The sequence below is a fragment of the Cricetulus griseus genome, unplaced genomic scaffold (assembly GCF_003668045.3).
Source record: "Cricetulus griseus strain 17A/GY unplaced genomic scaffold, alternate assembly CriGri-PICRH-1.0 unplaced_scaffold_114, whole genome shotgun sequence".
Taxonomy (NCBI): domain Eukaryota; kingdom Metazoa; phylum Chordata; class Mammalia; order Rodentia; family Cricetidae; genus Cricetulus; species Cricetulus griseus.
This window is the reverse complement of record NW_023276825.1, coordinates 55353-71081: the sequence shown is the minus strand read 5'-3', so window position 1 is coordinate 71081 and position 15729 is coordinate 55353. Positions and strand designations below refer to the sequence as shown.

Here is a 15729-nt window from a genome sequence, read left to right as displayed (position 1 = left end):
AAAATAGAGGCTTAAAATTTTTACATTACCTGACAACAGCCTCAAAGAAAATATATAAAAAATAAACTGCCCTACTTCCTCTTTATATAATCAAGTACCTTTATCTGTAAAAAGTATTCCTTAAGATACACACAAATACAAAAAGAAAATTGACAAATGGATGCATTTCATTTAACAGAATTTGAAAAATTAAAGCATAGTCATCATACCATTGATACATACTCTGGATTTCAATGGGTATCTGCTCTGAGTTCTACAAAGCCATTCTAAAATTACACTTTTAATAGAGGCAATGTCTATAATGGACATACCGCTACAAATTAAAGCTGAAAATGCCTCTATTCGTGTTTATAGTAAAATAAAATAATGTATTTGCACAGTATAACATAAAACACATTACAGGCCTACTGTGCAATCCTACAGGACCAGCAGTTGTTGAAAAATGTAACTGCACTCTAAAAGAGATGCTTTTTAAACAGAAGGCTGATGTGAGAATTCCCCAGGATAACTTAAACAATGATTTACTAACTTCACATTTTTAAATGCTATTGAAGCAGGGACAACAGCTACTGAAAAGCATTGGATTGGGAGCCTGGGGGGTCTGCTGAACTGGGTCAGCCTGTGAAATACAAGGATGTTTTAACATCAGCTTGTATTATGTTATGTTATATTGGGACTGAGATTATGCTTATGTTTCTGTAGGATGTGACAAGCTGTGGGAGAAAGATTTAAAAACCCTTTGAAATGGATAGCTGATTCTTCTATCTGGGAGAACTTAAGAAATTGTCTGATAGGGCTGGAGAGATGGCTCAGAGGTTAAGAGCACTGGCTGCTCTTCCAGAGGTCCTGAGTTCAATTCCCAGCAACCACATGGTGGTTTTACAAACATTTATAATGAGATCTGGTGCCCTCTTCTAGTGTGCAGGAATACATGCAGGCAAAAGGCTATACAATAAATAAATAAATAAATCTTTAAAAAAGAAATTGTCTAATGAAGGAGAAAGAATAGTTTGAGGGGCTGGAGAACCTTTGAATGCTACAATTTATCCCTTGCAATGCTGTCTGTGGTAATTGTACAGGGAGCAGGAACCAAGCATGCACAGTGGGCCTATGTTCCTAATCCTCCAATTCACATGGAAGTAAGCCTATACTTTTTCTTTCAATAGGCACCTCCCATCAATCCTGATGTCCTGAATTCTACTGCAGAGTCATACATGGTAGAAAGATAGCACCAAATCCTAAATGTCCTATGACGTACATATGTACTCCATGGCATTCATCTACACACACACACACACACACACACACACACACGCACACGCACACGCACACGCACACGCACACGCACACGCACACGCGCACACACACACACACACACACACACACACACACCCCAAACATATATACACACATATACCACACACACACACACAATACACACACCCTACAAACACATCCTACATATATATACACATATGCACGCACCACACACAAACAGAAATAAATACTAATATTAAGATAAAAATAACCACCTCTCAGAGACTAAGAGAACTTCTGTGCTGATATTGTGGGTTAGACACTAATTTAGGTCAAGGAGATAACAATTAGCAAGTCTGCTTCATCCTGTCTTCCAACAGTTTCCATTCTCTTGTGTAAATAGAAGTGATAGAAACAAATGAAGATTGTGATGTTGGATGGTAACAATTTCAAACAGAAAAGTCAAGGAGGGTGAAACTGGAAGGGCAGTGCTGTTTCAGAACGGAGGCAGCAAGCTTCTACCTATAGAAAGTCATTTCAAAAAGTGGAGAAGCCAGAGCAAAGGCGCAGAGGTGAGCAAGTTCCTGGGGTGTCTACGGAATAGAATGCTAGAGCGGATAACCCACAGCAGAGTGAGCGAGGAAGTGAAGTGGCATCTATGCCAGAAAAGGGCAGGGTAAATGGAGTAGGTCAGGTAGAGCTGTGTGACAGACTGACAGGCAGCAGTATTTCCCTCAGAGTGAGGTGGAAATATAAGAAGGTTTCCGCTAAGAGGTCACTTAAACTCTTTTACATATTAGATATGTGATTCTGGCTTCAAGACTGAAAATAGACCATGAAGCATGAGCAGGGAGACTTAGGAAACTGAAGCAGAGACCCAGGATGCTGGCTGGACCAGCTGTCCCTTGGCCACGGTGAGAAGACTCAGATTACAGATCTGTTTAAAAGCCAGTGTGAGGGCTGGAGAGATGGCTCAGAGGATAAAACACTTGCTCTGCAAGCATGAGGACATGTGCTCTGACCAATAGCATCCTCACAAATGCCTGCTGGGTGTGGCTAAGGCTTGTAATCCCAGAGCTCAGGAGGAGGAAACAAGGAGTACCCCCAGCTGGGTGACTAGCTAGACTAGACAAATCCATAAACTCTCAGGCCACACACATGCACACACATGTGACTCCACATACACACAAACATGAGCACACAACACACACAGACAAAAAACAATAATGTTAGTGGGAATCACAGACCAGATTTGAGGTTTAGGGGAGTCCAGGGGTGAGAAAAGATGCAGGGTGTGGGGCCTGAGAACCACTTCCTGAAATGAAGAGCCTGTGGGCTGGGCAGCCTACAGGAAGGAGAGAGACTGCAGAGATCCACAAATCTGGGAGATCCAGGAGTGTCAGCTAAACTGGAACCTGTGGCAAACCTGGGAGGCCCCACTTTAGTAGATGAGTGAAGTGAGGCTCAGACATGAGTTCTGACTTGGAGGCAGAGCCTCTGCAAGACTGGAAGAAGCTCTCAAGCCTGACATCCCTCAACCCCTTACCCCACCCCTGGCCCAGACATCTGCAGAGACTTCACAACAGGAAACGAGCTGAATAATGCTGAACTTCTACTCAGAGGAAGAGCATCTGCGCAGACTCTGATGCCTGGCTTCCTGGAGGAGCCAGAGTCTCTTTCACTTTCACAGAATAGTATTTCTAGCTGAGGAGCTTTGGCCAAGGACCCACACTTCAGTGAGCCCCGTAATAGAGCAGGGTGAGTAGTGGGACCAAGAGAGTCCACCAAACTTTTTGAGTTGTGGAAAAATGAGTGCCGGCCTGACTACAATGGCAGACATGGGGGAACTCCTCCTGAGAGTCAGGACTCAGGCTCCAGCCCCTGCTTGGAGAGTCTGCAGCCAGCTCTGGTTGGGTGGGAGGTTGCTGATTCACTTGCATGCTTCATGTGCCTGCTCTTGTCATAGCCTATCCTGCAAACTCCTCTCTCCTGTCTGACCTGAAGCTGCAGAAGTAAGGGTCATGAATGGAGAGGTGTTAAATGGGAAGACTGGGGATGAGAAGTAAAGAAGACAAAAGCAGCAGCTGAGAGCAGCAAGTCTTGCATGAGCTGATTACTTAGGCCAAGCATGTTTATTGGGAAGTACAGCATCATATGTGCTATTTGAGGGGTAAAGGAGGCCAGCCAAGGTCAGCAGAGACCTAAGTCAGGCAATGTGCGAAGAGAACACAGGATCCCTCAGACACAGCTGCCTTAGCACTGATAACCACAGCCCAGGGGGAAGAGCCGGGTCCCCAGAAGCAACAGCTTCAATTCCTGCAAGGCACTGGCCTCACCAAGTCCATTCCAGGGCAAAGATACAGAACTAATGCTCCCTTTGTCCTTTCATTGTGGCCTCTGGGAAAGCTTAACCTGCCACACTTGACCATGTGGCTCTTTGGTTTTCTATGAGTAATTTGTCCTTCCAGAATAGTTGGCTCTGGATTGGTCCCTGTGTGGTGACCAAGAACAAGAGACTTTTAAAGATTCCTTCACAGGAGCCAGGCATTGGTGGCACACCCCTTTAATCCCAGCACTCGGGAGGCAGATCTCTGTGAGTTTGAGGCCAGCCTGGTCTACAGAGCAAGTACCAGGATAGGCTCCAAAACTACACAGAGAAACCCTGTCTCGAAAAACAAAACAAACAAACAAACAAACAAACAAAGATTCCTTCACAGGGCCTAGCCTGAACTCAGACTGGGCTCTAGTCCCCTCTGTGCTGCCTCTCCCTAACTCACCCTCTGTCACAGTGATGGCTGGAGGATTGATCTCCTCAGAGTGGGACATTAGAAAAGGAAGAGGATGAAGAACATGGAATAGTGAGTGTCCTGCACATTCCATCCCTGCATCCTCCATCTGTTTTCCTATCCTCTCATGCTCCTGTCCCTGTAATTCCAACACCCACTTCCTCCATCCCCAACCCTTCTTTCTTGATTAGCATCCTCTAATCCTCCCAAGGTGTTATGCTCCATGTCCTGCCTCCTTCCATCCCTTGCTTTACCATCCCTACATTTCCCCACCCTCCATTCTTCAATGTCCACCTTCCCACTCCTCCTCTCCATCACTTTCCACGGGCTATGCCTGAGCCAAGTGTTTGATGCTGTGGTTCTCAAAGTTAAAGAGACATAGCTCTCCTGTCTGCTGCTAGTGGTGGGAACTGTGCTCCCCTCTAGGAACAGTGCAGCTACTGCACCAACAAACCCAAGCTGGTTGAGAGGGCCAAAGACTTAATTAAGGACCAGACAGTGATTTAGTGACAGGCATCTTCCTAAAGATGGGCTTTTTTTCCCCCTCCACTCTGTCTCCTCCCCTAGATCTCTCCATTCCTCTTTATCTTTAAGTGCCATTTTTACCCTGTCCTTTAAAAGTTTCATACAAGTTCCTCCTGGATCAAATCATGGCCATCACATTACACATGAGGACAATGGCTACCCTGGTTAGGGGCTCACTCGGTCTTCAGTCTGAATTTACTCTCTATAGGCCAGGTCTATTAGCTGTTTGCAAAGGTTTCTCCAGGAGAAAATGGTGGCAATCTCAGAATCCACTGTGGTAGATCCAGTTAAAACTCGTTTCCTGGTTCATAAAGTCAACCCAACCTTTGCCCCCACTAAACCCTAGGGATAGAGCCTAGCTTCACCTCCATCCTCTCCCTCCTGCTGAAAGCAGGCTATGAGAGAATAAACTCCCTTTCTTTTTATTGGTGCTCAGGGTCAGATAAATGACTTTAATGACCAAAAAGAAAACACTTCAGACAAGCTGAGTGCTTGTCTAAAGCACTCAGCATAATGACGAGCACACCTGCCTGACAGAAAGCCAGCACAGTAGAGAATATCTGCTGACATAATTTTTGAAATGATAAAAAGCACATCCACTGATAACCTTCCTCCCAGAGTTCCCTCTTCTGCCCTGTAGAGCCCAAGCCCCTGCACCTGGACACACAGTCTCCATCCCCAGGAGAGACCTGAGTTCTTCATGTGTTCTGATCACAGGACAATCTGTCTTTATAGACACTGCTCTGCCCTTTCATTTATTTCCAGCTCTCCTCCATCAATCCTGATCAAACACCCTTTCCCAGAGCAGAAATAGCTATCAGAGACAAGAATTCACGGGCCTCCTGTTTGGAGCAACAACCGAAGGGAGAAGTGAAGTAGGACCAGTGCAAGCTGCACACCAAGCATCATCTGAGGGCTCTGTCACCATGGAAAAAGCTAAGTCCAAGAAGGTGGGTGGCACTGAGGAGACTCAGCATAAAGGTCAACAGGTCTTGGACCCCACCCATGACAATTGGAAGCAGATGGACCTGGAGCTACAGAGGATCAAAGCTGAGGCAGAGAAGGACTTGATGCAAAGTAAGTACAATAAGGACCCCAACCCACAATTACTCTGACCCCTTCATCACCACTGAGCCCTCTTGTCAGGTTTCCATGCACATGGTAATCTCTGTCAGAAATACTCACAAGCCAGGAGAGTCTGGAAACAGAAGGCATGTACAAATCCCTAAGCGAATATTTGTGATCCACCCTCATCTACAGGAGTGCATCCTCAGGCCCCTGGGGAGGAACACTCTGAATCTCCAGAAATGGGGAGACAGTGGCAGTCAGAATGGCTTGAGAAGGGTGAGCACAAGGTTCAAGCCATCTCCCAAAAGAAGGACTTGGTGACACTTGAGTTACAAGTCCCGACTTTAGAGCTGAGCATGTGGCAGATTCCAGTCATGGCTCAACCACCTTGGACAAGTCACTTTAGAGCCCTCAGCCTCCATGTCTCCGGTTGGGAAACAAGAAGAGGGTAAAACCTGTTTCCTTGGGCTGTGGGAGTAAGGTGATGATCCATATTGACTATTAAACAGGACAATATTCAATTAATGTTCCAATACAATAAGCACAAGTCCATGCAATTGCTGCTGGTATCATTGTAGTTTGCAACTCTGTGGGACAGAAGCTCAGAGCCCCACATGAGGGATCTGAGGCTCACAAAGAAGTCTAGAGACTCCCACTGAGAACTAGTGCAGAGACAGGACAGATGTGAGATCCATGGTCCCAGAGCAGGACCATTTCTCAGCAGGAATTCTGAGAGCATCATTCTTCCCACGTGACTGTGAAGAAGGCTGTGAGTGTGAGCAGGGAGAACCCCAGGCTTGCTCCCCTGGCTCCTACCTCTTTCTGACAACCACACAACTCTTTCCTTCCCAGGGCCCATTCTTCTTCATTTCAGAGTCACTATGTCTGATGGACGCTTTATCCATCTTGAAGTTTCAAATCAAACACTAAGAAAAATTATATGGCTTCAAAATAAGATTGCTTACTTTTCATGGAAATATTTCTATAACTCCAGAATGTATGAAATTAATGCAGAAAGAATCTGAGCTCTAGGCAAGCCTGAACTATACAGTAAGATCCTACCTGGTCTTCTGGGATAGAAGCTCAGAACCCATTTGAGGGGGCTGAAGTACAGAGAAGAATGGAGAGTCACAAAGAGGACTAGAGTAGACCAGCATATATGTGCGAACTTCATGGTCCCAGTGCAGGAGAATATACCTGCAACAGGTATAAGAGTGTCAATCTTTCCATGAGAGAGTAGAGAAGCATATCAGGGTAGCCTTCCTACCCTGACTCCCCCTGCTGGTTCTCTGACAATCACACTACCACTGCCTCTCCCCATGAACTTTCTCCATCATTTCCAGGCTCCGCAGTCATGCCCAATGTGGATCAAACAACCCTGGGTTTCTCCTTAGATCTACTGTGCTCAAGCATTAGAAAACTGAGATGCTTTCTGATGTCAGGTAAGGGGTGTGTTAAATGGGAACTGGATTAGTCAGGATTCAGAATCAAATGCATCTGTGCTGGCAGCTGGGAATGTGACTTCTAGTCACCACAGATGGTATTTCTTCACAAGTGAATCTCCACCTGTTTGGGGACCTGGGACAGGCAACTAAAGTGAAAGATAAGAGGAGCCATTGGGGAATGCTAAGAGTCACAGACTAGAAATGATGCCTCTTGATTGTGCAGAGCTGAAGTTGCATTTGATACATGAAGATGCTGGAAATCATGGGGTCAGCAGTGAGCTTCGCCCAAATGGCACCCAGAGTTCAGTTCACAATATTAATGGGTTCTGAAATCCCAGGGGTGCTGTGGCTCCAGAAGTTCCAAAAAGGTCTCTTCCTGTAGATGGCACCAAGGGGAGCATAGGCTCCTGCCTCAGCCTCAGCCTGACTTCCAGTATTTCAACTTACACAGGCTTGTCTCTTCCTTTTATCAAACATCAAAGTATCCACCTCTCTCCTGTGGACAAAGTCTTGAGAGAGAGGTTAACTTGTCCTGGTTCAAAACACATAAAGATGCATGCAGGGCTAGAATCTAGAACAATAGGAGCCTGGGAAAGGACTTCCTCCTCCTCCATCCTACTGCTGATCTGTGTAAGTCCTGCCCACACATAACCCTGTCTCTTCCTTCAAAGTCCATTCTTTTCTCCCTACAATAAACCTTGAGAATGGAGACTAGAAGTCAATGACATTGCCCCTAGTTGTCACTTCAGCATCACTTAATGTGTGTCTTAGAAAAATCTATTCCACAGACAGTGTCTCAGTTTCATAATCTGAGCATTGATACGGCTCACCCTTTGTTCTGTTTCTCCAACAGGTGTAGATCTCACCTCTTAAGATGAACATAAGAAGGCCTTTGCACATGGGCTTAGGAAAGACTCAAAGGATGACATTGCACCCAACTAGACTATTCATATCTCTCTCCCCATAAAGGTTCCTCCTAGGCTGCCAAAAAGATTCCTTCTCTCATTTTTTTTGCTCTGTATTCCAAGATTACAAGGTATTCTATTGAAACAATTGCACTCCATCCTGAACTTCCAAACTCATTTTCATTGTGTATCAAAACAGTGTTTCAAACACTCTTCTATTCCTCCCTAAGATGCCACTCATAACTGTCAGCTACTATTTGAAGTATTTACCTGAGCCCCCAAGAGTTCTCTCAGAATTTCTCTGTCTAATAGACAGTATATACACATTGAAGTTTACTAACTGGTCATGGACATATTCCTATAATCCCAGAATGAACAAAATTAATGCAGGAAGAATCTGAGATTGAGGCAAGTTTGAACTACAAATAAGATGCTACCTATCCCTGTGGGACATAAAGTCAGAGACCCACATGAGAGAGCTGAGGCTCAGAGAAGAATGGAGATTCAGCCAAGGGTAGACCAGCATATGTGTGTGAACTTCATGGTCCCAGTGCAGGTCCATGTCCCTGCAGCAGGTGTAAGAGCCTCATTCTCATCATGAGATACAGAGAAGGGTATGAGGGTAAGCAGGCACAACTCCAGCATTGCTACTCTGACTCCTACTGCTGCTTCTCTGACAATCACACAATGACTGTCCCTTCCCATGACCCTTTCTTCATCTTTTAGGCTTAACATTCACAGATTCCATAGATGTAACTCTCCTCCGAGACCCCTTAGAGATACTGAGATCAGTCTTCGAAGAAGATCTGAGACACATTCAGATGTCAGGTAAGGGACTTGTTAAATGAGAACCTGATGACTCTGGATTCATAACCAAATATAAACTGAGCTGGCAGCTGGGAATATGACTTCTAGTGGCATAGATGCTGGTTCTTCACAGGTGAGCCTCCACCTATGTAGGGACCTAAGATAGGCAGCTAAAATGGAAGTTCAAAGTAGACATGGAGGGATGTTAAGCATCCCAGACTAGAAATGATGCCTGTGGGGTCTGCAGTGCTGAAGTTGCATCTGACACATGAGAACACTGGAAACCGTGGGGGTCAGCAGTGATCTTAGTCAAAATGGCACCCAGAGTTCAGCTCAAAATATGAGTGGGAACTGAAAGCCCAGGGGTGCTGCAGCTCTAGAAGTTCCAAGAATATTTCTTCCTGTAAATGGCACCAAGGAGATGGTAGGCTCCTGCCTCAGGACTTCTAAAATGTAAACTAATGCAGACAACATCCTTGACTCTTCCTCTTCTACAACATTAAAGTAGCTACTTCCTTCTAGCACGAAAGTTTTAGAGAGAGGTTAACTTGTACAAGCTCACAGACCTTAGATACAGATACAGGAATGGAATCTAGAACAATGAGAGCCTGGGAAATGAGTTCCTCATCATCATCCTGCTACAAGTCCGAGAAAGTCCTGCCCAAACCTTTTCTTTCCATACAAAACACATACTTTCTCAAGCTTTTATTAAGCTTTGAGAATGAAGACTACAGAGTCAAAAGCATTGCCCTGGTTGTCACCTAGGCATTATTTAACGTGTGTCTTAGAAAAAGCTGTTCCACAGTCTGTGTCTCAGTTTCAGCATCTGAGCATTGACACTGCTCACTCTTTGTTCAGCTGCCAACTCAGCAACACATGCAGATCTCACACCTTCAAGCTGCACATAAGAAGGGTCTTGCACATGGGGCTTAGGGAGAACTCCACTGATGATATTGTAGCAGATTAGACTGTTCACGGCTCTCTCCCCACAAGGCTTCCTACCATTGTTATCAACAGTACCTTCTCTCATTTCTTTTCCTCACTGTTTTTTTTCTATTCCCAACTTCCAAGTTATTCCATAAAAACAATTCCACTCCATCCAGAACTTCCATGCTGAAATTTCATTGTGTATAAAAACAGTGTTTTAAACACTCTCACCTTCCTTCCATGGATACCACTTAATAACTGTCAGCTAGTGTTTAAAATATGTACCTGAGTCCCCAAGAAGTTTCTCAGAATTGCTATCTGATGGACACTATATCCACCTTGAAGTTTTAGATTAAAAAGTAAAGAAAATCATAAGGCTTCAAAGATAAGATTACTGACTGGTAGTGGATATATTCCTATGAACCCTGAACTTGTGAAATTAATACAGGAAGAAACTGAGCTAGAGGCAAGTTTGAACTACGATTAAAATGCTACCTATCCCTGTGGAATAGAGGGTCAAGAGTCCCACCTGAGGGAGCTGAGGCTCAGAGAGGAATGGAGACTCACACATGGGACTAACATAGACCAGCATAAGTGTGTGAACATCATGGTCCCAGTGCAGGACCGTGTCCCTGATGCAGGTGTAAGAGCATCACTTTCACTATGAGATGTGGAGAAGGGTGTGAGGATAGGCAGGTAGGACCCCAGCATTGCTACTCTGACTCCTACTGCTGGTTCTCTGACAATCACACAACCACTGTCTCTTCCCATGGCCCCTTCTTCATCATTTCTAGGCTCAGAAACTACACACTACATGAATCCCACTCCCCTCCAAGCCTCCTTACAACTACTGAGATCAAGACTTGAAGATCTGAGAGAAATTCTGATGTCAGGTAAGGGGCATATTAAATGAGAACCTGATAAGTTTGTATTCAAATCTTAAACATAAGCTAAGCTGGCATCTGGGGATGGGACTTCTAGTCGACCTAGATGGTGGTTATTCACAGGTGAGCCTCTCCAAGTTTGGAAACCTGGGACAGGCAACTAAAATAAAAGATCAGAGGAGCCATGGAGGAATGTTAAGAGTTACAGGCTAGAAATAATGCCTTTTGCCTCTGCAGTGCTGATGTTGCATTTGACAACGAAGAACCTGGTACCCCTTGGGGTCAGCAGTGAACCTAGCCCAAATGGCACCCAGAATTCAGCTCAAAATATGAGTGGATTCTGAAATCCCAGGGGTCATACAGGTCCTGATGCTCCAAGAAGATCTCCTCGCTTGAGATAGACCCCCAATTAGAAGAAGGCTCCTGCCTCAGCTTCAGCCTGACTTCCCTTATTTCAACTTAGGGAGAACACACCCTTGCCTCTTCTCCTCCTCAGGCATCAAAGTAGCCACCTCTCTCCAATGCACAAGGACTAGAGAAGGGGTTAACTTACCCGAGCTCACAGAACATGCAGAGCTTTATTATGGAACCACAGGAGCCCTGGAAAGGATTTCCTCCACATTCATCCTGTTACTCTCTGAAAATCCTGCCCACACCTAACCTTTGTCTCTTCCTTCAATGTCCATTCTTCCCTTCCAACATTAAGCCTTGAGAATGAAGACTACAGAGTCAAAAGCTATTGCCCCTAGTTGTCACCTCAGCATCATTTAATCTGTATCCTAGAAAAAGTCATTCCACAGACAGTGTCTCTGTTTCATTGTCTGAGCAATCACATTGCTCCTTCTTTGTTTCACCGCCACCTCTCCAACGGGTGCAGATCTCACGTCTTTAAGCTGTACACAAGAAGGCCCGTGCACATGGGGCTTATGGAAGACTCCACTGATGATATTGTAACCAACTAGAGTGCATGTCTCTCTCCCCACAAAGGTTCCTCCTAGGCTTCCATACGTTTCCTTCTCTCATTTCTTTTCCTCATTATTCCCAACTTCCAAGTTGTTCCATTAAAACAGTTCCACTCCATTCCAAACTGCCATGCCTATTTTCATTGTGTATCAAAACTGTGGTTTAAAAACTCCTACCTTCCTCTTCCTAGCATGCCAATTAGTAACTGTCAGCTATTTTTCAAAACATAAACCTTAGTCCATAAGAAGTTTCTCAGAATCTCTCTATCTGATGGATACTACATATACCTTGAAGTTTTAGATCAAACAGTAAGAAAAATCATAAGGCTTCAAAAATAACACTAACTGATCCTGCATATAGTCCTAAAGTACAAGAACCAATGAAGGGGGCTGGAAAAATGGCTCAGTGGTTAAGAGCACTGACTGCTCTTTCAGAGGACCTGAGTTCAATTCCCAGCACCCACATGGCAGCTCACAACTGTCAGTAACTCTAGCTCCAGGGGACCCAACACCCATGACAAAACATCAATGAACATAAAGTAAAAATAAATACTTTTAAAAATAAACCAATGAAATTAATGCAGGAAGAATCTGCACTCAAGGCAAACCTGAACTACACATAAGATGCTACCTATTCCTGTTGGTCAGAAGGTCAGAGACCCACATGAGGGAGCTGAGGCTCAGAGATGAACGGAAACTCACACAAAGGACTAGAGTAGTCCAGCATATGTGTGTGAACCTCATGGCCCTGGTGCAGGTCGGTGACCTTGCAGCAGGTGTAAAAGCATCACTCTCACCATGAGACTGCGGAGAATGGTGTGAGAGTCAGGAGGTAGCACCCCAACATTGTTTACCCTGATGCCTACTGCTTTTTCTCTGACAATCATATAACTATTGTTTCTTCCCATGTCCATCCATTTCTTCATTGTTTCCAGACTTAACAATCAAGTGCTACATGGATCCCACTACACTCCAAGATTCCTTACAACTACTGGATTCAAGTCTTGAAAATCTTAATGAAATTCTGATATTAGGTAAGGGGCTTTTAAAATGGGAACCTGACTAGTCTGGATTCAGAACTAAACATAAACTGAGCTGACAGCTGAGGATGGGACTTCTAGTTCACATAGATGGTTGTTCTTCACAGGTGAGCCTCTCCCTGTATGGGAACGTGGGAAGGTAACTTAAATATAAGGTCAGAGGAGCTTTGAAGAAATGTTAAGAGTCACAGGCTAAAAATGTTACCACTGGGCTCTGCAGTGCTGAAGTTGCATTTGACACATGAAGACACTGGAATCCATGGGAGTCAGCAGTAAACCTACCCCAAATGGCACCTAGAGTTCAGATGAAAATAGGAGTGGGTTCCTCCTGTGACTCTGTGAAAGTCTTGCCCACATCTAACCCTTGTATTTCCCTTCAAAGTTCATTCTTAACCATTGCACAGCAAGGCTTGAGAATGAAGACTACAAAATCAAAAGCCATTGACCTAGTAGTCACCTCAGCATCATTTAATGTGTGTCTTAGAAAAAGCCATTCCACAGACAGAATCAGTTTCATTATCTGAGCATTCACATTGCTCACCTGCTGTTCCGCTGACACCTCTCCAACAGGTGCAGTTCTCACATGTTGAGGCTGCACACAAGAAGGCCCTTGCACAAGGGGCATAGGGAAGGAAGACTCCACTGATGATACTGTAGATTACTCTGTTCATGTCTCTCTTGCTACTAAGTTTCCTCTAATTCTGCCGACAGTTTCCTTCTCTCACTTATTTTCCTCACTATTCCCACCTCTAAGTTGTTCAACTGAAACAATTCCACTCCATCCTCAACTTCCATGCTCAAATTTATTTGCCTATCAAAACTGTGTTTTGAAGTTTCTCACCTTCCTCCCTAGAACGTCATTTAATAACTGCCAGATACTATTTGAAATAAGTACTTGAACACCCTAGAAGTTTCTCAAAATCTCTCTGTCTAATGGACAGTATACACGCCTTGAAGTTTTAGATCAAACACTAAAAAAAAATAAAAATTAAAAAAAACTAATTGGCCTTGGACATATTCCTAAAGTATCAGAACAAATGAAAATAATGCAGGAAGAATGTGAACTCAAGTCAAACCTAAACTATACAGTAAGATGCTACCTATCCCTGTGGGACACAAAGTCAGAGAGCCATATGAGAGAGCTGAGGCTCAGAAAGGAATGGAGACTCACAAAGAGGACTAGAGTATAACAGCATATGTGTGTGAACTTCATGGTCCCAGTGTAGGAACATGACCCTGAAGCAGGTATAAGAGAATCATTCTCTCCAAGAAAGAGTAGGAAAGGGCATGGGGGTAAGCAGGTAGGACCCCAGCCTTGCTACCCTGACTCTACTGCTGCTTCTCTGAAAATCACACAATGTCTCTTCCCATAGGCCTTTCTTCATCATTTCCAAGCTCAACAATGAAACACTTCATGGATCACAGTACCCTCGAAAGCTCCTTCCACCTACTAAGCTCAAGCCTTGAAAATCTGGGAAAAATGTTGATGTCAGGTAAGGGGCTTGCTAAATGGAACCCAGGGAGTCTGGATTCAAAGCCAAATGTAAACTGACCTGTCACCTGGGGATGGGACTTCTAGTCCACTTAGATGATGATTCTTCACAGGTGAGCTTCCACCTTTATGGAAACTAGGGACAGGTAACTAAAATAGAAGGTCAGAAGAACTACAGAGGAATGCTAAGAGTCACAGGCTAGAAATGATCCTGCTTGGATTTGCAGTGCTGGAGTTGAATTTGACACATGAAGAAACTGGACACCCACGGTGGTCAGCAGTGAGTCTAGTCCAAATGGCACCCATAGCTCAGCTCAGAATATGAGTGGATTCTGAAAACCAGGCGTCATGCAGCTCCTGGGGTTTCTAGAAGGTCCCTTCCCTTGAGATGGACCCTACAAAGAGGGAAGGCTCCTGCCTCAGCTTCAGCATGACTTCCCTTGGACCTTCCCTTGAGATGGACCCTACAAAGAGGGAAGGCTCCTGCCCCAGCTTCAGCATGACTTCCCTTGTTCCAAGTTACTCAGGCAAAACCGTTGCCTCTTCCTCTTCTCAAGCATCAAAGTAGCCACCTGTCTCCAATGCACAAGCTCTAGAGAGAGAGGTTATCTTTTCCAAGCTCACAGCACATATGGAAAGATGCAGGGATGGAATCTAGAACAATGGGAGCTTGAGAAATGGCTTCCTACTCTTTCATCCTGTTGCTGCTCTATATAAGTGTTACCCACACTTAATCTTTGTCTTTCTGTTCAAAGTCCATACTTCCCTCTCCACAATAAGCCTTTCTCTGTATGAAAACTAGAGTCAAAATCCATTGCACCTAGTTGGCATCATTTAATGTGTGCCATAGAAAAAGCTATTCACTCCCCAGATCATGTCTCTGTTTCATTATCTAAGCTTTGACGCTACTCACCTTTTGATCCCCAGTCACCTCTTTAACATGTGCAGATCCCACATGTTCAAGCTGCACACAAGAAGGCCCTTATACATGGGGCTTATGGAAGACTCCACTGATGATATCATAGCAAAGACTAGACTGCTCAATCTCTCTTCCCACAAAGTTTCTTCCTAGGCTACCAGTCATATCATTCTCGCATTTCTTGTCCTCAGTATTCCCAGCTTCCAAGTTGTTCCACTAAAACAGTTCCACTGAATCACAAACTTTTGTGCTCATATTTCATTGTGAATCAAAACTGTGTTCTAAAATCTCTCACTTACCTCTTTAGGATGCCACCTATACCTGCTGGCTATTATTTCAAATATGTACCTCAGTCCTGAGAGGTTTGTCAAAATCTCTGTCTGTTGGACAATATACCCACCTTGAATCCCACACACGCACTCTTGAGAGGGAGACAAGGCTTAGAAAAGTGAAGACTCACAGTAGAAATGTATTCAGCCTTCACTGTCACAATTCACACACTTCACACCTCTGTCTCCCTCTCTCTGACATCAGGGAAATGAGGACAGTCACACCATAACCAGAGATGCACAGGTTCTGAGTGCCAAAGGCCTCACCTTGAGCAATACTGAGATGCCACCTTTGAAACCCAAGCTACACTCAAAGGAAAACATTCCTTCCAATGCCAACTTGCAGTGATCTTGTAGAATCAAGGGAATTAAAATATGACCCA

At 44.5% G+C, this 15729-nt stretch overlaps 1 long non-coding RNA gene across 1 annotated transcript; it reads left to right on the top strand.

Moving 5' to 3' along the window:
• Positions 1-10582: 10582 nt before the first annotated feature.
• On the top strand, positions 10583-14459 carry LOC113831698. Its single transcript, XR_004772624.1, has 3 exons — positions 10583-10613; positions 12502-12600; positions 13980-14459. It is a non-coding gene; the product is annotated as an uncharacterized LOC113831698 (long non-coding RNA).
• The last annotated feature ends 1270 nt before the right edge of the window (positions 14460-15729 follow it).